Source organism: Neopsephotus bourkii, unplaced genomic scaffold, assembly GCF_033783945.1.
Source record: "Neopsephotus bourkii isolate Nb327-2 ecotype Australia unplaced genomic scaffold, CSIRO-AGI_Nbou_v1 NB_1707, whole genome shotgun sequence".
Lineage (NCBI taxonomy): Eukaryota > Metazoa > Chordata > Aves > Psittaciformes > Psittacidae > Neopsephotus > Neopsephotus bourkii.
Genome location: NW_026902181.1, coordinates 5,358,473 through 5,385,773, shown reverse-complemented (window position 1 = coordinate 5,385,773; position 27,301 = coordinate 5,358,473). Strand labels below are relative to the sequence as shown.

At 38.4% G+C, this 27,301-nt stretch overlaps 1 protein-coding gene across 1 annotated transcript in view; it reads left to right on the top strand.

The window, feature by feature from the left end:
• Positions 1-27,301, top strand: part of LOC133224745 (uncharacterized) — a 287,585-nt gene that overhangs the window by 52,419 nt on the left and 207,865 nt on the right. The window lies entirely within an intron of this gene.

The window sequence follows — 27,301 nt, the reverse complement described above, 5'->3', positions numbered from 1 at the left end:
ATACATAGGCAACAAAATACACTTGTTTAACTGCAGTTTCCATCACATGCTACCTTGTGGTTTTCAGCGATACCACCTAGGCAACATGGTAGAAATGGGTCAGTGCATAAGTGTTTTTGTCCTCAATTAACATTGAAGAAAATTCTGTGCTTCATCTGTCCCCAGTTCAGGAACTACTTTCCTGGCTACTCCAGTCTTTCTGCTGTGCCTCCAGCAGCGTGGGATCTATTGTTCAGCAAAGGTAGCTTGAAATGAATGGAAACCACTGGAGAAAACAAAACTGCTGTGGCTACACGCTGAGGGAAAGAGGATGTCAAATGGGAAGTAAGCATTGGGGATAGGAGGGTGAGACAGAAGAAAAGGGGGGTTTCTGCTTGTATTGGCATGTGGCAGGCAGTTTGCATGCTTGTGTGGTATTAGCTTCCTTCTTGTTACAGTGTGGAAGCCTCTGGCATTCTGACACTCGCAAATACAAACAAATACCCTCAGGCAGACGCAGCCCACTGCTATTCCCTACAGCATCAACATCTTTTACACATGGGGCTCTTTATAACATATAGCTGTTTTATCATTTATGTATTTAAATTATCTTAAACTGTCTTCCCCTTCCTCCCGTCAGCTCAGTCTCAGAGGAAGGGAAAGAATGGATTTAACCCACTTATCAGTTGAGCTTGGTGTTATAGATAACCGCCTAAAGGCCAAGTTTTGCAGATTTTGTTTACAGCTTTGAAGTAGCTGGAGTGACATGACAAAGCACTGGGTGTCCAGCAGCTGCCTTAAGGAATGGTAGCTGTTCTGGTGATGCTGGCTTTTGGAAAGCAAAGCACTTACTCAGGTATTCACATATGGATTTAGGAAGTTTAACTGTTGGCTTCAGTTTCTGAAATAGTTGGCTCAAATTTCCCAAACCAATAGAAGTGCAACAGTGTACAGCCATACAGCACTGGAAAAATAGTCAATTATAGCCATCAATAGTGGAAAGGGAATTTAAAAGCCCTGAGCTTCTGGAACCCCTAGTCAAAAGTGAAACTGGAATTCTAGTACCTAAATCAAACAGGAAACTCACAAGAATGAGAGTCTTTTGAAAATGCTAGCTAGTAATCTTTGTGTGAGTGAAAAGTCTTACCACTTTTTCACCACTGTATGTCAAGAAGAATATTAAAATATTTATCAGACTCCTTCAGCAAATAGTTTTATAACCTACAGATGTATTTGACTGATGGTTACCAGCTCTAACCTGGAAATGAAGAGCCAAGTCATGGAGAATTTCTTTTGGCAAGTGATACTCACCTGAAAATATTCTTAGAGAGAATCTCAAACCATGATCTAAAGTTGGATCAAATTCACAAAACCTTTAATCTGTCAGAAAATATTGCTTTTCTAGAAAACTTTTATTTAATTTTCCTCCAAAAAATTTAAGTAAATAAAATACACAGATCTCTCTGTTTTACCCTATTGTCAAGAGAAAAAGAGTAATAAGGAGCTGAGTTGCTTTATGAGGTCCCTCGAGGGCTGTGAGACCATGCTTCTTCAGGTTTCAGGAATGATCTTTGAAAGCTGCAATGGTCACAAAACAAGACATTCCTCTTTCCAAGTATTTGAAAGAAAAAGAGCAGGCATTGACTGAAAAGGAAATGGGAGAGGTAGTAATCCTGTTGAACAATCCAGCAATACACCCTTTCCTCAGAGTTCCTTCCTACTTGGGTGAGATAAGTGATATTGGAAATTAGTGGCTAAGATTAACAAAATAGGGTGGTGTCTTTATCTGAGAGGTGGTGTCCCCATCTTGAGATTAATTAATGTTTAATATGTTTGGATCAAATTTGGAAAATTTGTATATTTTGTCTCAGCATGTTCCCAAGCATACTCGTGGAACTTTTGGAGCTTAGAAACAACCTCATTTTCATAGCCAGTCAGCTGGCAGTGTATATCAGCCCTCTTACTTAAGATGGAGCAGACCAGCATTTGTATTGTTCTCATGGCTCTTTTTCTAGTGATCATAGAACTTGAGATATTTTTCTGAAGTGCCTTCCTAAGCAGTAACATATGGCTTTGTAAATCCTTATTTTCTATGTGGTACAGTAACTTTTCTGTTTTGATGGTAGAGGTTTCATTTGCATAGACTTTAAACACAATTACGGTGCTTGGAACCCATTGTTTAATACACGCAAAATCAATATTCTTGTCTTTGGAGATATCACAGTATTTCTGCTTCTCTTTCACTTTGGTGATTATGCATTAAGGGGATAGGAAGCCTGTTCCAGCCTGACTGTACATCTTTATATTATAAAAGGTGAAAGTGCCCTTTTCCCCCAGTAGTTTATTACTATGAATTGTTTGCTGAGTTTACATAGTCAGGTCTTTGTCATTTATTCTCTTCTACATGGAAGGATGTATGACATAGTGGATAATCTAAAAATCTCTATGTATTGCTAGATTTTGCTATGCTGCCTTTTCTTGAGTAATACTTTAACGTAATTTTTTTTCCGACTGGTTTTGATTTGTGGGTACCTCACATACTTCCAGAGAAGGTTTGGTATTTTTTTTTGTATATGGATTACTCTAGCACAAGCTTGAACTTGCTTTGTCTGGGCACAAGACTTCTTAAAAATAGCCCGCAGGCTAGTTCCCAAAGGCCCACAAAGGCGAAGTTTAAAATCACTTTATTAACAGTACCTCATTCTGTGTGTAGCACAATGTTAGTGCAGACAGAAGGGACTGGTCATTAATATATGTTAGTATCCAAGAAAACCAGTATTTTATTGTTTCTGTACACTGGAAATTATTTAATTCAGCTCACATTGCTTACATAATTAGAATGAATAAAATGGAGGGACCAGTCAGGAATAAGGATAGCTAGTTTTACTCAAGTCAAGGTTAATCAGTGTGCTTATATAGGGAACTGGAAGGATTGTTACTCTTTTATTAAACAGCTTTGAAAAATTAACTTGTTGAAGGCTGCAAGGAAGTAACATTAATAGTGATAGAAAAGAACATATCTGTATCTTCCCATTAGCATTTTGCAATAGAATTTTGAGCTAGACGTGTTATTTTTCTAAACTTAGTGTCAGTTCTGATAAACAGAGATACTTGCTGAAAAATTGTTTTATTTTACAGGCTATAAACTCTTGTGAGAGTCATTAAGAACATTCCCATTAATACAGCTTGCTCTGATTTTGCTTCAAGAAAACTGCTGTTAGAGCTGACTGGAAAAAAGAAAAGGTGGATCTCTTTTTTATTGTAAGAATATTCACAAAAGATTTTTTCTCTTTTGGCCTGGGTTTGGGAAATTCCCTAGTGATTCTAATGAAATCTGTGAGCAATGAGTAGTTCATCAGTGGTAAATGTGGTGGGGTGAATAATAAATGGTCAGTTTTCTATCATCTGCCAGATCTTTGAAAGACCAGATTTAGTCACCACGATTATGTTGTGATTGTACATATCATGAAATCCCACTTAGGAATGCAAAATTTTATGAGAACTAAGCCAGCACTGAGTCTTGGCCTCTTCTTGTTGTGGAATGGCAGTTGCAAAATCGCTCTTCCAAGCAGTTTTTGAACTTCAAGTGATAGTGTGGTTGATGGTTAATGTCGCATACCTCCATAAGCAGATGGACTGAAAGAATTTTAATAACTCTCTGGATCTGAATGTTCATTCCTTCCACATTCTTTGTGGCTTCATAGTGTTTATGATAATTCTTGCTCAGGATCCAATCTATACAGTTTACCCAGCTGTGCCTTTGATGTCTGTACTCTGGTGTCAAGGGAGGGAAGTTGTGAATGAGCGATTAGTGAGCGACACCCAAGGGGTTATGACATCTTTAACATAAACTCATCAGCATAAGGTTTTTCCTCTGAAATGGATTAAGCAATTTATTTAACTACAAAACCCTGAAAACTAGTTAAGTGAATTTTACTGGAGAATCAATGAAGTAATAATTGTGTGGTAATATAACTGGGACTGAGGTAACCAGCTTTGGTGGTCTTTTCTTTGTTAATCCATTCCCTCTATCCTTTTTTAACTCAGTATTTTTTGAATAGCCACAAGTTATTACGATGAGTGAAATGAAAAAGCAGATTGAGAAGTCTTTGAGCATATTAACTTTTGTACTGTGAAATCTTTCTTGCCTTTGCAATACATGCAAAAAGAGAACCCATCCAGAATTCATTAACTAAAATTTTATCTCAAACTCATATTTTTGTATTCTGTTAAATTTTCTCCGTTTGTATTTCATAAAATGGCTTTCTACTCCTGTATGAGACATGCCTGTAAGCTAAAGATAAATATGTAAAACTTACCTTTGAATTGAATGGTGTCTAACTATCGCTGCTTTTAAAATATAATAGCAAGCCCCTTGATATTATCCTCAGCAGTGCTTCAGAATTTGCACTTAGACTGCAATTATTACAGTAACACTGGAAGTTTTTCCTTCTAATAATTAGAAACAAAATAATTTTAAAGATATTTCAATTGTTAGGGTGTTATAAATATTAAGAGATGATAAATTGCTAAAAAAAAACCCAGACCTTCACACACCATTTATTACATGCTTGTATAATAGAATGGATTAGCTAGATTTAGCAATGTGTGCATTTAAGGGCCTAAATTGTTTTCAGGGGTCTTTTTCCCTAAAAATTATTCTCCCCCCATCAGCTATGTGCTACGAGGTATTTCTCATGAATGTGTCTTTTTTCAGCATTAAAAACATACCAGATCATATAATATTATCAACGTATTTACATTTAGAAATTTTGTTCATGCATTTGAACAGAACACACACATCTGGACTATAGCAAAGCTAAGAAGGGTAAGACTGTAGGTCCTTTAAAAGACAATTTTCCTTCCTTTTTCTGCATTCTTACATGTCTCCTGGAATCAAGTCTGTAGTCATCATGACTGAGACTGATATTATATGTTGAATAATAAAAATAACCACAGTAGTAACAGCAGGAATTGGAGTGAGTCCATGCCCTCTGTGAAAAGTAAGCTAGCCGGCAGTATCCAGGAGGACCAAGTAGATAGTGGCAAACATCAATACTGGGCTAGTATTTCTGACTGGATCTGCTTATTTTGAGAGTGGTCTGCCCTTCATACAAAGGTAGTTTGGGGGGGGTCATAAAAATTAAATAATGGGAAACTAAAAGGCAGTGTGCATCCTGAAGAAACTATGGGAAAAATTAGAGCTGGTTGAAGAAAGTGGATGTGTCTTCCCAGCAATAGCATCAACTATAACGAAATACAACTTTAAGTTTAGGAGAACTAATGGAGAATTTTGATTTACTGTCAGAAGTTTTAAATAACAACAACTGAACAAAAAAAAAAAAACAAACTCCAAACCCAAGAGCAACCACTCTCAAACCTCTGAATAACTTTTATGAAACTGAAATGTTTCAGCTAAAACAGAGTATCTGTCTTCAGAAAAGTTTTACTGTTTCGTTATTGCTGTAGCTTTCTATTCCTAGTACTTTTCTCCATTACTGGTGTCTATGGACTACATCTGAGTGGCTTCTGGGAGCTGAGGAGGCAGCTGCTTGGTAGGGTCATTTCAGGATCTCAGTGGTCCCTCATCGGAGCTTGCTTACCTTGGCTGGAGATAGACTGATATTTGTGGTGTATGACAGCAGGAGGGGACCTGGACTGAATGAACTTATCAGAAAGGATCAAAACTACACAGCTTTAGTAAGTATTAGGAGACATTTTTAAGTTTTCCACCAACTCAGATTAAGTCCTTGCCCATGGAGGTTTGCATGGCATATCACTGTGATCGTTAAAGACAGAGACTTTGGATACTCTTACCTTGTGGCTATTCAGCTTTCTACATGTGAAAGAGAACCTTATTTACACAGGGCCAAACAGGTAACAATAATAACCTATATACCAGTTAGAGTAGTAGAAAATATAACCTGGTTCTTGTATTTATTTTTTCCCAAAGGTGTAGAACACTACTTAAGACCAAATCTCCATTTATTTATTTATTTACAGATCTTTGTTATCTGTTGGAGAAATGTAGAGAGGAGGCAAAAACAGTTTTACATGGCTCAAAACAAGAAAGCAAATCCCAGATTCAGCAAATTATAGCACTGGTGTTAGCAAGTTGCCAACTGGAGCCTTTTAACAGAGGGTGCTCCTAGGGGAAGTGCTGGCCACGTAATGTGCCAAAAACCCCTGTGTATGTGAATACTTCAGGACTTGGTTCTGCATGCATTTATCCTTGAAAATGGAAGCAGCTTGTGCATAACTTGATAGCTCTAAAGCCGTGGCTGGATCCAAGGGTCTAATGTGTCTGTTGTTCAGATATCATGAAAAGACTTGATTTCCCTCAAGGTGGAAGCTTTCTGTCCTGTGTGTCAGTACTACGTAGAACTGCTTCCACAGACAAGTGTTGCTGTAACCTATTTTATGAGTGCAAGATACTCCATATCCTTCTTGGAATAAAGAAAGCAGAGGAGCCTCCTCAGAGGTGTGGTCCCTTGGGAGCTGTCTGCCTAGCTGTGATTTTACTCATCCAGCCAGATCTGACATCTGAATGTAAAATTCCACACTCAGGGACATCACATGGGTTTCACGCTCTTCCCTGGGGAATTCTAACTCTCTAAAACAATGAATGGATTATACAGTACTCCTCCATATATGTAGTTTTTAATCTGTGACAGATGTGATATAGATATTCTCCATTCAGTAAATCCTCCAAGTATAATTTAGTGTCAATTTACTAATCTCTGCTTGATTTAACTGTTTCAGAGCCCACTAAGTGACAAGCTGGCAATAGAGCACAATAGAGAGGAAGATCATGCTCATGGCTCAGGCACAAACCTGGGAGTTAGGAGGCTGGGTCTGTATGTAGCTTTGCTGTAGACTTTGGGCCTAATTCCTCCCAAACTCCTTTCATTTGAGTGTAAATCCACTAGTTCTCATTTCTTGACAATTCTGATTTTTTTTTTACATCTGGTTATCTCAGAAGACTCATATCCTGTCCCCCTTCAGGGATACTGTTTGGGTTTTGTGCAGTTATCTGAGTCTGAAAAATGAGGAGCTGAAAGGCAGCTCGAACTCTTTGTAACTGTGAAGCATGTGTCTGAACCTCCCATTTCTCTTGGATACTGTGCAAGTTGGGGTTTCCCGCTGCTTTGAAGGTTCATTGGTCTGGGAAGTCCATCTTAGATTGGACCTGTAGAGCAAAGCTTCATACAGAGAGAAGGAAAAAATGCTGTAAAGGCACTTGGTATGAACCATCTCAGGCATAGCCTTGTGTCTAAAAGAAACATGTATGGCACTAAGAGGACTCATCATGGGGTAAGGATGGTTTTGCAGTTAGGAGACAGACCTGTGACAGAGAGCAGACAAGAGTCCTATCTTTCACTCACTGGTGTGCATGTTGTTGATGTTTTGTATGTAAATAACTAAATACACAGTAAGAAAATAGAGGAAAACATTGGATTTGCAAATGCCGGTATCTATTTCAAAGATACTCCTCACACAACTTAACCTAAGAGCAGGTAAAGGTTGACTCAAGGAGGGAAGAGTCAAAACTGATGAGAAAATATTCCTGCTCTATGGGTATTTGCTGGTGTGATTTCACCTGTGTCAGCAGAAAGGTGCTAATAAAGCATCTGTGATAAACCAGTTGAGGATTTAGCACAAGGTATCTGAGTGAGGTCATTCAGAGGTGCACTCTTTCATACAGCTGTGTTCTAGCAGCTGATAGCAAAGTACCCGAGAAATTTTAGGTTGCACTTTGCCTTATTTCCATAGAACATATTCCGTGTCAAAAACTGGGTTGTAATATAAGCCTGTATTGACTCCGGCTATATAAAAGGCCTGAATGGAAACAGCCTCACCTGAACCATTGATTTCGCTGTTTTTCATTTTTTATCCTTAAGGTTTAAGATTTGTTTACTTTCAGTACTTTTAAAGTGCCTGAAACTTTAAGTCACGTCTCTATAAATTATGCACCTAACTTGGGGAAGGCGAGTGGATGAGAAATGCTCATAACTTTATTGGCTGGAGGATGCTCAAATGAGATGGCAGCAGAATCGAAATTCTCAAAACAAGAAAACGAAGCATTAGCCCTGGTAATTATATTGTTCAAACAATTTGTAATCCTTGGAGGGTGTATTTTTAATGATGCATTGTAAAACAAATTGTGTTTCATAGCTTGAGAGAGCTGTGAAACAATAAACTAATTAGGACACCTTTGGTCTGTCTGCCTATGTGTGTGGTCAGGGGATTTTTTTTCAGTATAAATGGGGCACATCCTATTTTTAATAATTATTGCCACTGTCAGTGTGTTTTAAACACTGGATATTCCCAATCCAATTAAAAAAAAAATAAAAATAATTCTGAAACGCAATGTAGTTATGCTGCTGCTTCAACAGCTTGGTCGACCTCATCCCCTCAGAGTTGCTATTCTGTTGCCAAAATGAGGCTGCAACACCATCTTAAACTGGGCTGCAGCTGGATTTGTGAATTCTGGTGAGGGAGAGTCCCAGCCAGTGTAAACTGGCTGGAAGTTTAGATGCATTTTGCCTGTGTACATAGGAAGTAATTGAATGCAAGAACTGTGGGTGGTAACTAGTTTGACGATTGTATCTTCCAGTTTCCTACTGAATGTACGTACCTACAGTATAAACTATTAGACTGGTCTGAAAGGTGATTACTTTGTACACAATAAACATTGGAAGTCTGTGCCTTTTTACAAGGAGTTTTTTGGACTCGCTTTGCCAAAAATTGAATTTGACTTTGGTGGTTCTCTGAATTTTATGCCAAATAATGTTTTGGTTCTGAGGACTGAATTTTCTTTCTGCTGGAGGATTTCCCCTCTCCTTGCTCTGACTCTGTTTCTTTCAGTACTATTGCTCCTATGTAAGCATAGCATAAAGCTAGCTCTGTTTTAGATATGCCTAACACCACAAGGAAAAAGACAGCTGCATTTCTAGAATTACTGGAAATAGTACAGGTAGATAACAGGAATAAATCCTGGCAAGCGTCCTCATGTACAGTGGATCTGCTTAAGAGAACACATAGCAAACAGAATATGATCCCAAATATAGCAGTGTGGTGGCTGCTGATACCTAGATAGTATCATTTCGGCCTTCAGACAAATCCCATTTTCTGAAATTAACCTTACAGCTACTCTTTGAGGCAAATAACCTCTACCTTTTTCCCACTGGAAAAGTGGGAAAGAGGTCATTTTCCTACTATGTGGCTGTGTTTGTCTGCTGTCTGACTGGGTCTTATCAATTAAAGCTTCTTTATAAAGATGGGGACTTCACTTTTTTATGAGCATCTGTGTATCCGCTAGGGACAGAACTGTATGGATTAGGGTTATGGGAATCTCTAGGAACGTATCTTTGTTCTGGGATCAACCAGTAATAGGGTTTTATGTAGAAGGAATAGCAAAAATCCTAAAGGATTCATTCCAATTATATCACCAATAAGGACAAAAGAGTTTTGGTTTAGGTTAGTAAGGTTTCTGTATCCTTAGCAATTATAAATATTTGTTAATTTATATGGTGGTGTTAATTAACATTGTTAAAATTTACTACAGGCTCTCACAGTCCCAGACAAACAAAGAATGGTCATTTGTCACTTGCATTTAGCAAAAGGGAAAAATATTTTTTAAAAAGGTAGTTGAGCTTTTAGAAGAATCAATTTTAATAATAGAATTGGATAAGAAGTGTGTGATGATTCCTAATTATTTACTTTCTACAAAATTAGTTATTCACAGAAATACATTCTCAGTTTACATTAAATAATCTGAGTCCCTCCCTTCTGTCTTTATTTGGAGCTAAAACAGGCAGCTGAGTTAGTTACGGAGATAGCGTATTTGTCTTTATTAACTCTTCACTGAAGAAGAGCCTGATATTGCTGCTCAGAGCTAAGAAGTTCTCTCACAATACTTCAACATCTTTTTTTATCACTGTTCAAAATAATGTGGTGTTCTCTTGCCCTTGTAACTTTGACAGATGATTAATTATAAATTTGGGGTACCATGGTTCAGATAGAAACCTAATTGGGTATTTGTGAACCAAATGTGAAAGTCCTGAATGCCAGTCTATGCTTCAGTGCCACTTCAATATCTCTTTTTGCAGGTTAAATCCTCTGTTTTGAAATACATGAATATACATCATCTGTTTCTCTCTAGTGGATGTATGTATTTCCAGGCAAAAACATAATCATAATTCAGCTTTGCATGAGGTAATAAAATTTTATCAGTAACTGTGGGGTAAAGAAAATTTAAAAGAACATATGCATACTCTTCAGAAAAGCTGCATATGAAATATCCTGGATTCTGAGGGAAGAGCTTTCTTAAACTTTAGAAAATAGAGAAATTCAGAGATAGAATGGCCTAAACAATATCAGCTCTGCTTTGCATCTTTGATGTTCCCTTCTGTGTTGCTCTGAATAACCCATTGATATTCAGAGAGAGTGTCTGAGGCAGTTTGGTGTTGGTGAGTGCCTTGTGGAGTTTGCAGCCTGGTACCAATTCTTTGGTTGTCAATTGTTTGAGCCAGCCTCTGGTCTTCATTTCATTATGTCAGAATGCATGGATAAATCTGGTAGCTTAGTTGTGTTAATTTGATTATATCTGTAGAGTTTGACCACAGACCAAAAATTAAGCATAGGCTTAAAGGTTTTATTAAGCAGACCCATGTTTGTGAAGCTGTGGAGGTGTTCCTGTAAATATCGCTGTGGGTTCTAACACCAAATTGGTTGCTTCAAACCATGTCTCAGTGATAATGACTTCTGTGAAACATGAATGTTGGAATTCCTACTGATGTAGGATTAAAACCAAAGTTATATTAAATCCATCATCCAAAAGAAACATGGAGTTGAAAACAATTCCATGTGGAAGAAATACAAAAACTTCAATTTTAGATGAAGAATTGTTAGAATATTGACAGCCAGGAAGCTACTGGACTTCTGGAAGACAAAATCAAACAATTAAGGGCTTTCCTGCTTTTATTGCTATCTGGAGGTTTGTGTGAAAAACCTCCTCAAGGTCTGATAAGTGTGGCTGATCAAAACAGTGTGATGGGTATTTTGTGTAAGATCCCTCAATATTTGATTAAGGACCAAGTCTGTAGAAATTATTCAATGCCCATGAGTTAACTAAAATGTAGGTCTTTGTGCTTCCCTGCAGAGAAATGGATACTCTGAATTCCGATCGGTTATTCCTTGCTTCAGTTACAGCTTTCTCTTTTCTTTCCTTTGTACTTAACTCACAGGATCATAAATTACAAGTGGGATGGTGAATATGAATCTCCACAAGAGCTGTATTTATTTCTACCATATCAATCCCATGCCCAAAGTCCATCTTCCCCTTTTGGTGGTAGGGAAAGCCTCGGGAGTCAGATGCCTCTGTCTTTAAAGGAGGATCATGGCCTAAAGAGTAATACAGGACTCATAATTCTGCTTTCAGTTCATTATATTTGTACCAGTCCTGTCTTTAGAGGATGGGGCATGAATTTTTCTGTGACTTCACAAACACATTGCCAAATGGTGTGCCATGATTCACTTGTTGAAGAAAATCAGCCAGGATACAAACTCTACAAAACCTCCACCTTCGTTTTGTTCATTAAGTGTTCCTGATTTGTTTCTTTCCACTGAGGGAAAAAAAGTAAACCAGCAGTTATGTAGGGTTGTTCTGGTAATCTGTTTCTAGTTTTCTAGAAGAAATCCCAACTGCTCTTCTTATTGAAATATTTATTTATTTAAATATTCAAATGAGAATAAAAGGAAAATGCAGCTTTAAGATGTCATTCCCTCAGAGATCTTCCACCATGTCAGTGTTTGGCTTACATTTTTTTAAATCCCATTGTAAGGAGAGAATATCAGAGCCAAATGTGAGGCAAACTACCTTTGGCTATCGATGTCTCTGAGCATGTCAGTCATGAACTGAAGCTGCTGGTACAGCTGATATGCTGTACACAACAGGGACTATTTTTAACACTAAAAATATGAGTGTGGCAGGTGCACATTTTGTTAGAATTTTTTTTTTTATTGTGCATTAGTGGACGGAAGAGAGCTAGCAGCACTTTTTAACTTGACTTCACTTTCAAGTAAGCGGGAAAACTGAAGATCTGTAGTACATATTGAAGTTTGCTAGCCAAGCATGGGTAGCTCACAGCATCCTATTCTTTTAGAGCAGGTTAAAAAAAACCCACCCCAACCCCAAATCCTAGATTAATTTTGAGCAGCTTGCACAGCCAGAATTGCTCATTCTTTTTTATGAGCTTCATTTGCATGTATATTCTTCCCTGCTGTTGTTGAGTACGCCCCTTTCACTTGTCCTAAATCTACAACTGCACTGGCTGCACTTAAGTGGCAGTTTCCTACTGATACATTGATTATCACACTAATTACATCCAGGGTCTGCATATAAGCTAACAGAAACAATTTATTTGAATTTTTTATAGTGGAAAAACTTTCCACAACTAATTAATTCTAGAGGGATGGGTCTCACACTTTTCTCTCTTGTTTTTTTATTTCTCCATCAAAGTTTTTGATAGTTAAAGCTTGACTAAAACCACAGATTGTATGGGGATGAAATGTACAATGGTTTTGCCCAGTAAATTTTTGTATCCTTCTCTTTTGATAGGATTAAAAAAAAAAAAAAAAAATCTCCTTTCTGCTTGACAGGATGCTTTTCTTCTGATGTGGTGTCATACAGTGGGCCCTAATTCTGCAGTCAGCTCTGTGTGTGCAGCCTGCTGTGGCTATTGAGGTCAGAGAGGTTGGCTACTTACCTGGTGCACACTGTAGAAATGGGCCATGGATATTAACTCATCAGTTTATAGCTGGAGCAAGAATCTTCTTTTACAGCCTCCTCTGCAGGATTATATGCCTGTGTTTCATTCAATTTGACATGAAATTGGACAACTTCAGTAATTTTAAGTATGTAACACAACCGAACTTTCCAATGGGGCTTCCTTTAAATTATGAAAAGTTTCAGTTTTTTCGAAGTCTTTCTTTGGAACTTTCTGGCTAACTTTATCACTAAATTTATCTGAAATTATCTAATCCTAAATCTCAGGCATCTCAGGTATGATGCAACTACTTTCACAGTTATTTCACAGACTTTCTGCGGTGGGTTAAAAGATATTTTAACATGGAAATGAAATGAGGTTTGATTACAAGCTATCATGGGAAACTGGATGGTGCCTGGTGATGTATGTGCAGTGTAATGAGACTTTAGCCCTTACATGTAGACCTTCTCTTTGAATCCAGAGTGTGGAGAGTCTGAAACCTATTATACTGCCTGGTGACTCTTTTGTGGTTTCTCTAAATTGATATGTTGGTGTCAGTTCTTGTGAAAATGTCCATTGCCAATGGATTTTGATAATGTCTGCAGTGATAACTGTAGTACAGAAATCAAAGGACTGCATATTAGCCTTAATGAAGACCATACCACTCACACTATGGTAGGTGCTAGGAGAGGTATTGATCTGGGGAATGTCTATTTTCTGTTTTTAATAGTGTACCTACACCAGGATGCTAGTTTTCCTATTTGCCAAGGCTGTGGCTTCCATAAACTCAGAATTTGACTTAAAATAACAGTCAGTTGTGTTTCTATTCTTTTACCTTGAAACTTTTTCAGTGGGGTCTTGGAACAAATAAACTTGCTTGACAAAACTTTGAGAGAACAAGAAAAGTCCAAAATCTTTTTTTTTTTTCCTGCAGATCAAATTTATTAGGAAAATGGAAGTTGCAAAAATTTTTAAACATTACGAATGGAATTTTAAAATGGACACAAACCCAAAAGCAAATTAATGAGTGCAACACGAGCAAAAGCATTCAGTGAGCTTAAGCCAAGCTCACTAGGAGGTTTTGCAGGAAAATTCTGGACACTGTGATCCATAATTTAAACTTGGGCACTTTAGAAAGAATTACATTAGTATAGACTGGAAAGCATTAGAGTATAAATTCTAGAGTCCCTGTCTCAGAGAAGCTTAAACAGCTCCAAAGGTTAAGTAGAAAATATAAAACTGTTACGATATGTTTGTTGTGGGCCTTCAAAGAAAGTGGTGAGGCAAGCAGGATGGCAAGGTTATTTCAACATCGGGATAAAAGATCCCAAGCAGTCTGGGCACAACTCATGAGTCTTGAGGCTTGGGGGAAGGGGGGGACTATTCCAGAAGCATTTGGAAAATTACCTTGAAACCTAAGGATGGAAGTAAAGGTCTTTGTTAGGCATATATCTTGAGCCTCGACTCCTTCCCATAGGGAGATAGAATTCACAAAACCTGGAATTTAATATCCAGCCTTTCTGTATAATTTCTGTATAACTTTGAGCAAGGCATTTAGTCTTTGATTTTCAAAGGCTGCTAGTTCATGTGCACTCCTTTGAAAAATCCCACTTTTAATCTCTTTGTACCTCACTTCTCACAGGCAGAGTGACAGAATGTATGTGTCCCCTGCTTCTGTCTACCTGCTGGCTGCGAGCTCCTTGGAGCAGCACCCACCTCACTTAATTGGTGTGATCAACACATTGCACAGGGGTCCAGGAATGAGCCGGAGCCAATAACAAATGTGGTGATGGTTAGGTAACAGTTGTCACTGATGAGGGCTCCATTGCTTCTCAGCAGTGACACCTCAAGATGCAACCACATCCCTGTCTATCCAGAATACAAACTGCTACATCTACACCTGAAGCAAATCAAAACCATCCAGAATTATGGAGTAGTATGTATTCTGGATGGACAGAGATCTGGCCTTGGGAATCATGATCAAATCTTGAGGAGTTGTCATTGAAAATTAATCAGTCCATGAAAGCTCCTCCTTTAAGGGCGGATTATGACATCTCACACTAAATTAAGGTTGAATAGATTTACAGCAGCCCTCTGTATCTTACCCTGAACTCATTACATTTCCCCCCTTTTAATCCTTCAAGCAGTGTTTTTTTCCTTCCTGCACAGTTTTGGTTTTTCAGTTTAGAAGCACTGACAGCTCTTCACAAATACCTCTCCCACTACTAGCTCCCTTTCACTCTTGAGCTTGAAACGGGCTTTTAGAGAACATTCATCTCCTTTTGGAGAAAGAAATTACACTCTGAAGAGCAAACCTATGAGGAAGGTCCAAAGCAGTAATAGTCAGCAAATATATGGTCAGAAAAGTCAAAGCTGGGGGAGTGTCATGTGATTTATGATACTGCCAAAGTGGAACTGGAGAGACAAAAAAGCCAAGAAAGATGTTGATATGGAAAGAAAAAGAGAATGTGAAATAGATCGAGGGATAGAAGAGAAGAAAAAGCTATTTTTTTAAAACCTATTTTTAAAACAGGAAGGTGAAATTTGATTATTCTTATGCATTTAGATCGTGATTATTGTTGTTCCTTGAAGGCAGTTTGAGGACTCTGTTATGCTGAGCATTCAATACAAACAATAAGAAGATTCTTGTTGGTTGATGGACATTGCAATTTGAGATTATATTCCTAAATCTTGAATTACCTTTCTCTAGTTAAAGGAGCTGTCATGACTACAGATAAATGAAAATGGGAATTTGTAGTGGACTTTGAAATGGCAAAACCTGCTTTTGTGATTAATTGTAATGAAGACTAAAAAATCGAAATTAATCAACATTTTCCACAGAATAACTTTCAGGGGGAAAGATGCCTCTCTCTGATTTGGATACATAATTTTCACAGTGATGATACTTCATTTTCACTCTATATATAAATATGCATAATTTAAAAAGTTTAAATATCAATACAAAATGTTTCCATGGACAATGACACGAAAACCTTAAATGTGTCTTTCCAGTTGTGTATTTTGTTTCACCTGAGTTGCAGTCTTTTCCTGTCCTTCTTTGAAAGTTAAACTCCAGTATTTTGTTTTTTTGCTGGAGTTGCATAGTCTGAGTAATATGCAGTTCTCTGACCAGCTCCCTCTGGGATGGCGTGATCACTGCAGTTTATAGACTATGGAATAAAAAGAACTTCCCTCATAAAATCACAGGGACAGAGAAAAAGCACTGATGATTTATGTTGGCTGAGATTTTGACCCAGAAGCTTTGAACATGCAGTAGCTGTTATTTACTCTATGTCACCATCAATCCCAGGCAGGAAAGACTACTAAGAGCCTTCTATTTGCAGGGCTGGCATTCTTTCACACAGTTCCTGCTGCCCTGTCTTTACTCCCTGCCTTAGCTGCTTTAAACCGAAATGCTTTCCTGTGCTGAAATGGATGTCCTGCGTAGCAGGGCTTTTAAATTATCTGAGTGCATACGGAATCTGGGAAATTTCTATTTTATGAGTTAGGACCTACTGTGGTTTTATGACAAGATGAGTTAAACAGTAAAATACTCTTTGGATCATCTTTGCACATCACTGTTTTTTACTGTAATGTTTTAACGGGTTTCTGGTATATATTGCTTTTTATGCTGCCTGAGAAACTGGTGTTCAATAGCTGTCTGTGCGGGCTACTCTGTAAGACAGGCACCTTTGACAGACTCCAAGATCAGGGAGTCATGTTGGCATCTGATTTCCGAGGGAAGAAAAGACTAAAGCCAAAATACTTTTGGAAGACTTTGCGGGCTGTTACAGTGCAAATTGTTCTGCTCTTGCTTGTGTTACACATTGGCACCAGGAGCGTGGCTCATGGCTGCTGTAGGAGGTAAGGGCTTTTTCTGTGTGGGTGGGTACATGCCACTGCCTGACAGAGGTCCTGGATGGAGGTGGTCAGATGTCCAGAAATCCCAGGCAGTTGTGCTATAGTGAGTGGATAGAGCCAAACAGAGTGTTAAAACATTCTTGCCTTCCACCTTCTCCTAAGCAGTGCCTGCCTGGTGACATCAGGTGTTGCACACGAAGGAGAGTTGATAGGAGGTGAGATTTGGCTAGCAAGGCAGCATGAGTCATAAATGTTTTTAGAAGAGTCAGTGTGATTTGTGCATTTTATGGTGAAACCTTAGGCTTTCACACCTCGACATTTGCTGAAAGGAAGTGGCTGCTGTGCGATGAAGGAGAATGGAAATTGCTTGTTATCCTAACCAAATTCTTCATGTTAAATCTGGCGGGTTAAGAAAATAAACCCTCTTCATTTTAGGGAAAAACTCTGCATTTATTTTCATGGTGATTGAGGGTCCCTTCTGGAGAGCAAACTGATTTCTGAATCATTTGTTACAACGATAAACTCTTAATGTTAATGTTTCCATTAGCAAAGACAGAATTCTTATGAAAGGAGCATTCCCAGATTACAGCAAAGAAACAAATACAGGGCTTATATTTCTTATGTAATGTGCTTGTAATTTCTGCTGGTTCTTGAAGGAAATTTGCGTTTAAACAGGGCCGTTTTACTTCAGACTACCTCTCCTGTTATTGTTGATGGCTGAACCCTAGCTCAGGGAGCATCAGCACTGAACTCATGGGCTCAGTTTTGCCACTCAGTTAAGGGAAAGAAAAGTTCATTTTCCTTTTGCAAATGACAGTAAAAAAGTGAGTAACACTTGGGGCTCCTGCACCAACCTCTTCTTTTTTTTTTTTTCTTTTTTTTTTAAATTTGGCAACACAAGTGATGTATCATCACTGAAGGCTGCTGAAGACAGACATCTGCCTGCTTTTAAAACCTAGGTACAGCTGTTGCTGTAAAATTAGTAGTGTAACTTCTTACAGATTCACTGAACTCTAGAGATTCCTTTCCTGATCAAAGAAGAGCCAGCATAGCATTATTTGCTCTTTAACCATCATTCACCATTAAATTCCTTCTGATTTCATAAAAGGGATTTAATGCATGGAGAGATCATCCAATAAAAGTATGGCTTAATGGGAAAGAGAATAACTGTAGTTTGGTACCAAGGGGTTGTGGAAGAATTGCCAATGAACTGAATGTGGGAATAAGCTTTATGACATTAAGTGGATATCCCTGAGACCATTTCTTTGGGCTCTTGGATGCCTAAATTGGCAGAAACATCAGATCCCTCAGAGAGAGTAGTGGATGCTGTCATTTATGGCTGCAAAAGGGCCCAAAATGAGAGCAATCTGCCGAACTTCTCTTTGTTTATTCATGAGCAGAAAAACTCCTTGTTTTGAGTCTGCTCTTGATAGTCACTGAAATTTTTACTTGGTGTCTCCCTATCATTTCAGTGGAGGACTTCTAGGGAAAGACAACTCCAAAGGACCATCCTGTCCTTATCAGTTCACCTATTCAGTCCTATGAAGGAACAACACTACTTGCTCTTAATATGTAACCTACTAGAAACTATCGTCTTTGCTGCAACGGTATTTCAAACGGTATCAGATTTCAGCACAGAGGCTGATGCTGAATTTTTACTGTTTTTCAGCAACATGTAAGGGACACAAATGCAGTACAGATTAGCTGAGGAAAAAAGAAAAAAAAAGAAGATGCATAAGACTGTACACAGGAAATAGCATAATTCCAGTATTTTAGGCTTCCCTCTATGGAGAACGGATAAATGGGACTGGAGGGCCAGGGGAAACTACAGTTACAGAGGCTTTCAGAGAGCTCAGGGGAGAAAGAGTAGCTTGCCCTGGACTGAGCCTTTCTGAAACACAGAATCGATCCCATTTACAAGGTAATTTTTGCTTTGTTATTGTGTTGTATACTGAGTGAGCACTGAAAATTCTGTTTCTGCATAGCAGCTCAGTGGTGTGTATTTTTTTACGAATTATCCCAGACTTATGGTGAGCTTGAAGGGGTCCATGTTACTATGGTATTTGAGGCAAATTCATCTGCTGCTATAATCCTCATGAAAACCACAGGCCAATAGCCAACACCATTTGGCACTGCAAATAAAAGTACAATGGAAATAGTATTTATCATTATAACACAAATGTTCATTGTGATAATACATCTTTTTGCAAAACTGCAGAAGTTAAGTAAAAGTAAGAAATAACATTTCATGCCTTTTTCTGAAGTATTTAAACCTTAAAAATTCAGCCAAGATATTACTTAATTCCTCTTGGGACATAAGTTTAGAAGAGTACAGAAGTGCCAGCTTACACCACATTATTCTGGAGTCACATTTCTATCAAGTACAAATCAGATATTATAGGACTCCCATTTGTCACTCTAAGCAAGTGTGTTTCTGCTGGTGTACATATTTGGAAATAAATATTTCTATGACTGTACACTTACTGATGAAAGCTTTGCAACTGACTTAGGTAGATTAAACCCGGTTTTGAGGTGTATGTCTGCTTTGAGTCTTTAGGCAGCAGCTCAGATAGGTATAGTAAAACTTTTTGTGCAAGGTTTTTTTGTTGTTGTTGACACTTAATTAACTTTTCAATCTTGCACAAATAGAGTGAGGAATGCGGACAAACCAAGAAACCTGTGAAATATTTCTGACCTGTTTTGAGTGATGATGAAAACCCTGTACTGAGATGCAGGAGATTGCACTGTTTGCTTTGCTTCCTGTATCTCATTTGGTTGCGGTTCACAGGAACAGAGTTAGGAGCTTATGGTCATGGTTAAATATTAGACAGCAGTGCTTGTGTAAGCTGGTTTTGGCAGTCTCTGCCCAGTGGCTCTCCACTCTGTTGTGCCAGCACAGTGTTAGCGTGGCTGTGCAGTGAAATGCATCAGGGCACTTGTTCAGTTGAAAGAAAACTTTGCAAAAAATAAAAGGAAAAACTATGAAACAATAGATTATATTTCAGCTGGATCAGTTCCTGATGCAGTTCACAGTGTTACCCTGTAGGAATCTGAGTGGTCACAACATAGAGAGAAACCTAGGGGCAGGAGATAGCTGGTACTGCAAACAGGGAAAAGGTTTGTGTGCTGAGTTCTCAGTATATACCTCTCCAGAGGTACGTTTGGAGAGGGCCAACAAGTACACCTAAGTGAGGAGTCTATTGGAATACCCCTGCTCCCTTGAGGGTGCTAAGGCAGGCAAGTGTGCAAGCGTCTCCAGAACATGAGACACAATTTATCTCATTTCCATTTTTGAGCTAAAATACTGTAGGAATATCCAATGTACCACAGAGGGCAGAAGGGCGCATGCCTGCTTTGGTGAGATGTCCAGCCCATTTCTGCAGATTTAGCTTCCTTAACTGTTTTGGTAAGATTTTGTAAAACTCTTGAAGTTTTCAGTGCTTCTGACTTAAGTGAATCTGAGCTGGTTCGGTCTGTGTGGAGAAGAAACAAAATAACTTGGGGGGGGGGGAGGAAGGGCTTTAGTGGGAAGGGGTTTTGGTGTTGGGAGAAAAATACAGTAGTTTTGGCATGTCTTTTAGTACTTGAGAATATGTACATGTGTTTATGTTTCTGGAATTACATGTAAAATGTTCTTAAACTTTGACAAATATTCAATGTAAATTTGAGGTGTTGAGAAACTTAAAAGCAGACCTTTGAAAAACAGAAGCATCATCTATATTTTTCTAGTCTGACCTGAATGGCTCCTATGATTTTATGCTGGGTTTCTTGTTGCAGAGAGAATTACTGTCCCAAATGATGATAGCACTTCTGCCCCTCATGGGGGCATCTTGGGGAGAAATGTGTTTAAGCTGCAAGGTTCTGAAATGCTGTGGTAATAGGAACCATGGAAGTACAATAGGCAGACAGAGCTTGGTTCTTGCACACATCCGTCTCCTGCTGCCTTCTTCAGAGAGGACAATATTTGCTCTCATTAAGAGATGCCTGTCTCAGAGGAAGTGCTTTTTTGTGTTTTCAGCAGTCTCTGAAACTCCCATACTTGGAACAGTTTGAGTTTCTCTCTGACAGACCCCAGTAAATGTTTTTAGGTTTGTCATGCACCAGGGCCCCGGTGACTGACTGTGTGAATGGCATCTTTATAGACTCCTTTACAGCAGGAGTTTCCTAGGTAGATGGCAGTCAGGCTGCAAGTTTCCCAGAGTTCAGACTTCTGTATGGCTTAGATCTGGTCATTAAATCACAGATGTTTCTTTGAAAAAGCTGAGTGTGCATGAAGTCACTCCTTTCAACATAGCATGTCTAATGACTTGTGGAAAGCATAGACTGAATGGAACTGCTATTTGATTTAAGTGTGTGTTTGGTCATTTAATATACAAAAGACCTGGCATGTGGCTGTGTTCATGAAGACAAAGACAATGATGCATAGTGTTTGCAGATATTCATGTAAACAGTTTTTCATTTGCATCTCTACATTTAATAAATAACTGCTGAATCCACAATGTTCTTAATAATAAATGTATGCTGGGCTAACTAGTAAGTATAGATCAGAACATTAAAACACTTAGAAGTGCTAAATTTACAAAAGTGCCATGTGTATGTCTTTGTACATACATCTGTGTGCACATAAAGATCATTATAATGTGAAAACGGGCACACAGTGCGATCTGTCCAATCTCAGATTGGGGACAGCAGTGAACAGTATGCTCTCAGTCAAAATAAAATGCTTTCTCTGCAACCAATGTATATGGAAGATTTTTTTATACATGCTTTTTTTTTTTCTTTTCCATTTTAAACGCTTAGATGCCTGATATCTTAGCATTTTAGAGCTAGCTCAAAGAAACTGTTAATCATGGCTGCAGATAGGAACTAAAACAATTTTCCTGTCACCAAAAATAAAATACATAAAATTGCTGTTCAGGTAAAATTTTCACCAAAGCAATGTGAAATTTTCCTTGCTTTCTTCCTGTGCTACTGCAGTGAAAACTTAACTGCCCTCTTGTGTAGGTTATCATTTCCAGACCTCTACAATGCTTATCAAGCAGAGCAGCCAGACAAATAACACAGCACTCAGCAAGATGAGGAACTGTATTTTAATATGGTGAAGGCAACCATTTGAAAGAAGAGCAAAGTCAAATAATTTAAAACCATAGAAACAGCTTGTGTGTCATTGAAAAGCAACACATTTGGAACACAGATGGCTGTTTTTTCTCCCCAAAAATAACAAATGAAGAAAAACCCCTCCCTTTGTTACTTTTATTTTTTATGCAGTATTTATACTGACTAGCTATTCAGAGCTCGTTATGGACAAACACAAATGAGGTCTTTTCACTGACGAGCACCCGATCTTAATTATTTCGAACAGAAAAAGAGATGACGGTTGGGGAACTTTTGAAAAGGAATTGTGTTTTTATTTCCTCTGCTCTGATGAAATGTCTTTTTGTTGACAAAAATAATTCACTCAAATTCCGAAATATGAAAAATGGTGTGCGGCCCAGTTAGGAATTCTCTGGTATAAGCTAATGCTGAGAGCAATAAGCTGCCTTCCTGATTAAGTGGCCAGTCAGAACAGGCCAAGAATTTGCAACTGCATACTCTTGGATAAGAACAGCCACTTCTTCAAGACATACGTCAGCCACTGACTGCCTCAGGTCTGTCTAATTCCTGAAGCCTGGTATCAACAGCAAGCTCAGGACTTGGATAGAGCTCTCAACCTACTGTTGTCTTAACACAGAAGAGCTCCACTCTTCATGTAATGAAAACATGTCAGGTGGGTTACATTACAGCCATGGGTCTTTGTCTGGAATATTGTCTTGGGAAGAAGTCACAGTATGAGCCCATGACTGTGGCATGAGACCTCCTTGGATGTGGGGTGCTATTACAAGTCATATACTCATTTAGGAAGGATTTAATCCAGTATAGTAATCAGCACTTTCCTCATACTTCCTAGGCATGCCATTGCCTTGCAAATTGGGCTTGGCATGTGGGACTAGCAGGGCTGGACTGAGGGCGCATGTGGGCTCGTGGTTGTGTGCTGGTCTTGTGCATGCTTCAGGAGGTCAAGTAAGAACTTCAGCAGTCTTCTCCCACTGTGTACAACAGCCTACAATGAATTACTCATATTTTCCTACTTTAAAACACCAAGTAATAATCCCCGTCAGGCACCCTGCATCTGAGATAAGACTGGGGAGCCTCTGGGAAACAAGTTATTTTACAATAAGGAAATAAGTCTGCATAGGATTGTCTGTCACAAAATCAGATAAGGGTGTAAGGCTTCCACCATCAGCCCAAACAGCATCAGCACATATTCAGTGTCTACTTTGGCTTCTGGACTTATTTCCCAGTGGGTAATTGCCTCCGATGGCCGTGTGTGCACTATGTGGCATGGGAACACAGGGGAGATGCTGTTAGCAGTCATCACTCCAGCAGAAGCTGGAAAAAAGGGTTGAACTTTTTTGCTCTCCCTTTCTTTTCTCTACACCAGAGTGACTGCATTGAAGAGTATTTAAATGAGAAATAAAAAAGGAAAGATAAGGACTTTCAGAAAATGAGATATTCTTGGCTTTCTTATGTTCCAGCATATTTCCTATTACACTATAATGAAGGATTTTCTTTTTCCAAATGGTATTTTTGGAGCCATACACCTAATCAGTAAGTGTTCCACAGTCTTCCCATCTTGTACGTAGTGAAAAGGTCATGAAGCATCTGACAGCAAACAGCATTTGTTCAATGGTGGCTTTTTTTCCTTCAGCAGTGCCTGCAATTCATGTAGTCTTGTTTCGTGAACTCCTCTAGTGTGCATGCCTATTTTACTGGCAGTTGGGCTATTGGGCATCCATAGCTCACATGGAATCCAAAACTGTAACCTTTTTTTCAGAAAAAAAAAAAAAGAAGAAGCCTATTTTCAGAAAGCTGGTGACTGGGCAGCTCAGAGTGAGTTGGAAGAGTAGTTAAGGCTGATGTCCTGCTCAGGAAAAGTCCAGTCAGTCTCCAGCAGACTGGACTGCCCATTTTCCAGTTCTGTGTCACTACTGCAGTGTGTGGGAAGCTCAATGCCTATTTTCATTTATAAGTTCTCCCACAGACAAGCTGAGAGGGTTTAAAAGGGGAATGGGCTAATTTGCAATTAGAACCACGCTAATAGGTGGCTTATGTTTGGCAATGCTATTTAAAATGAAAGTGTGAAGAACATCAAATAGAAAAGTATTAACAGCACAGTGTTAAGTTGTGGGAACAGGTTTCCGGGTAAAGAGGCCAGAAAAAAGGATGTGCACAGCTGTCATAAAATGGCTGCGTGAGATAATATGAAGCAACCATGTCTTAGAGAGATGTGTAAAGTAGCTTTTCTGAGCTTGCTCAATCGGATAAAAAAACATATGAAGGGAGACATAACACCATGGCTTCCAGCTCCTTTTAGAAGAAGCCTTTAATTATTTTTATGTATATTTAAGTTAATGTGTTGCTATTATGAGTAAGACAAGTATTTCTTTCTTTCTTTGCTTTTAACTTTTTTATTAGCAGTTGTCAAGACAGTCCCAAGCCAAACCCCTGTATTTGAAAACTTTGATCTTTAGAAATGTTCTTACTGGCTTAGAGTTTTGTCTCATCCTTCATCAGTTTGATGAGTCTAGAACTCCCACGTTTATATTCATTAAAAGCAAAATAAAATATTAAGGCTGGGTGAATTTATTCAGATAAAATAAGAGCGTGCCGAAATCTTGAATCAAATCTGAACACTTTTGTAGGTTACAAAATGTTTTGATGAGCTCATTACAAGAAAAAAAAAAGCCAGGTTTGCCAACAGCTTAGGACTTCCTCACTTCAGATAGAGCTGGAAGCAGAGACACTGGAACACTGTGAAGAAGGAATTTTTTTCCTTGTCCTCCAAGTATAAACGACACTGTGAAATAAGCTAAATATATATAAAAATATATATTTAAAAGAAATACTTGGATGTCTCAGGTTCTGGTACCGTTTCTGGTTCAAGGACTAATTTTGCAGCTTCTTATTACTTCTTATTTTCTCCATAAACATGGGATAGGACATTTTTTTTTTCTGTAGGATCTGTGGGAACCTGGAAGTGACCACTGAGGGCAATAATGCTTAAGATCCAAATAGGCAAGGTTAAAGTGCTGATTTTTCCAGCCCCATTTCAATCAGTGAAGTGACTGCCACTGCTGTAATGATGAGATGAGTAGATGTTCCCAAGGATAGGTGAATATTTAAGGTTGAAAATCCTCAGGGAATCACATGCCCTTCTTGTGAACTGCTGGAAATACGCTTCATCATCAACTGCATTCTGTGGGTAGATGCCAATTACATGAAAGCCCGTCTCTCTAGATCTGTTAGTGCTATTTCAGTGCTTGGGGGCTGGAGCTTACTACAATATGCTCTTTTCTTCTCTGACTAGTAAAGCAGCACAAGATAGAATTATTAGTATAAATACACGTTGCCTGCAAAATGTAAATCCAGCAATTAGACTTTTCCCTGGTGGTGCACTCTAATGAGTGTTACCATATTCTTTGTGTTGCTGTAGGGAAGCAGTGGGTGCAGCAGTGGGGCTTGGCTAATTTATGGGGGAATCCTCAGGATATGAAATTTTTGCTTGATAAAAGGAGAAACAGCTTGTATTCCAAGCAATATTTATCTCAAGCAAGCTTGCCTCCCAAAAGTACAACACTGGGAGCATCTCCGTTTACAGCTTATGATATGATTTCTGAGGCCTTCTGATGTGTGAGCTGGTGAAAACTTTTATGGAAGGAGTTACTTAATCCTCTTTAATCCTGAGAAACACCTTGTAGGTGTAGAGAAAGCTCTGACAAAGAAGTGGCTGGAGACGGCTATTGGACCCTTTGAGAAGTTTGCTTTTCCCCTTTTGGGTTGCAAAATACACTTGCCATTTCTCCTTTATGCACTGAGTTGAGTGTGTAAGACTTGTTATTTTATACTTTCATTTTTGTAATTTATGGCCCTGTGTTGTGTGCACTGGTTTATATGTGGTGTAATGACTGTACTGTAATTTTAGATGTTGAAATTTTCAGTAAAGCTTCAGTGAAAATGCTTCTAATCTGAAAGGAAAATGCTGGGATTGTCTTGTCAAGACAGCATCTAATACCATTGTGTGACCTCTCTAGAAAAAATCTGACCCATGGTAATCTTATTATTGTCTGTTGTGATGGGTGATAACAAAGTAAATACCAGAATGGACTGATTGCCACCTCCACTTTAGGAGAAGGATCATGACAGCTATTTCATTGAGCCCAGGTGCTACTACAATTATTCTTTTTTTTTTTTTCTTCTGTCTGATGAATTAGTACTTTGTGTTCTTGGAGGAACTCTAAGGTAATAGATAGCAACCCTGAGTCAGATGTTGGGAGTGATGAGTGGTAACTGTTCCCTGTCTGCTTGAGGATTTTCTGCTCTCAAAGCTCTTTCTGTTGGTGGAAGACCCTGGTAAAATAGAAACAAATGAAGAATGTGGGTGCTTAGTGTCCCTGAGAATCGGGCTTGATACTGACTGTTTGACATTAGGCTCCACAAATGTAAGCAACCTCAAATGTGAAGGTATATTAATAAATTTATGTGGTACTTAAGTAATGACTGAAGATGTAAATGACATCTGGGTGACTATATATGCTAAATAAGCTTGAATGCTTTGGTTCATTATCAAATTTTCTGTGGTTTTCATTATATATTCCTGAAGGTGCATCCTAAGATTTTTCTGCAGGCTGCCAGAAACTAATTTTAATTCTACTATAAGCTGACAAAATGTTGTATAACTATGTTAGATGTAACCCCAGCTTTACAGAAGTATACTTCCTTAGTGATGATATAATGTACCCTGGTGATTAAACCTATGAGCGTGGGACATTTTCTTTGTGTGCTGCAAGACAGCCGTGCAGTACAAAGTATGGCTGCTGAGATAGGTCCATTCATTTTGATAATGTTATAAAATTCAATTAAACTTTCATAAAAGAGCACAGCAATGGGGAACCTGAACTTTAAGCAAGCCCACATCAAGTTCTGAAACAGCTCAAGCAAAAGTATTAAGTGATAAATTTTCGGGAGCCTAGGTCAAATGCTTGGCAAAAGTGTGTCTAGGTTCAAGTGAGGTCAGGAGGTCTGAAGCACAGGAAGTCTGAGAAGTTTTTTCCATGGTAATTTTGGATTATTTCGGAATTAATATGGTAAGACTATAAATGTCAGTGATAAGGTCTAGTCCTACGCTGATGAAGTCAGAGGTAACTTTAGTCTGAATATCAGCAGAGAAAATTGGCTTTCAGGGCTTGTATCTGTTATGGAGCAGATGATAATTTCCTCATAGAAATGTGGTTTTTATACATGAAAACCAAGAATGTATTAAAATGGGACTTTCTGGGGGTTGTCATCCTCCCCCACTGTACTTGCTCGTTTGGGAAAATGTTGGCACTTTTTCAGCTTTAAAAAAAACAAACAAAACAAAACAAAAAACCATGCCAACATTTCTTTGCTTAAAGAGTATTTTATTGTTAAATATAAGCTAATTATACACAATTGAAAATCAGGCCAAAATACAAATTAAACATCATGACATTAACAAGAAAATGCTGATTTACTTTTTTTTTTATCTGGACTTTCACTTGTGAAAGTGACTTTGCTTTTGACATTTATAATTCATTTGAGCAAAAAAAAAATATAGTATCTAAGATATTTCT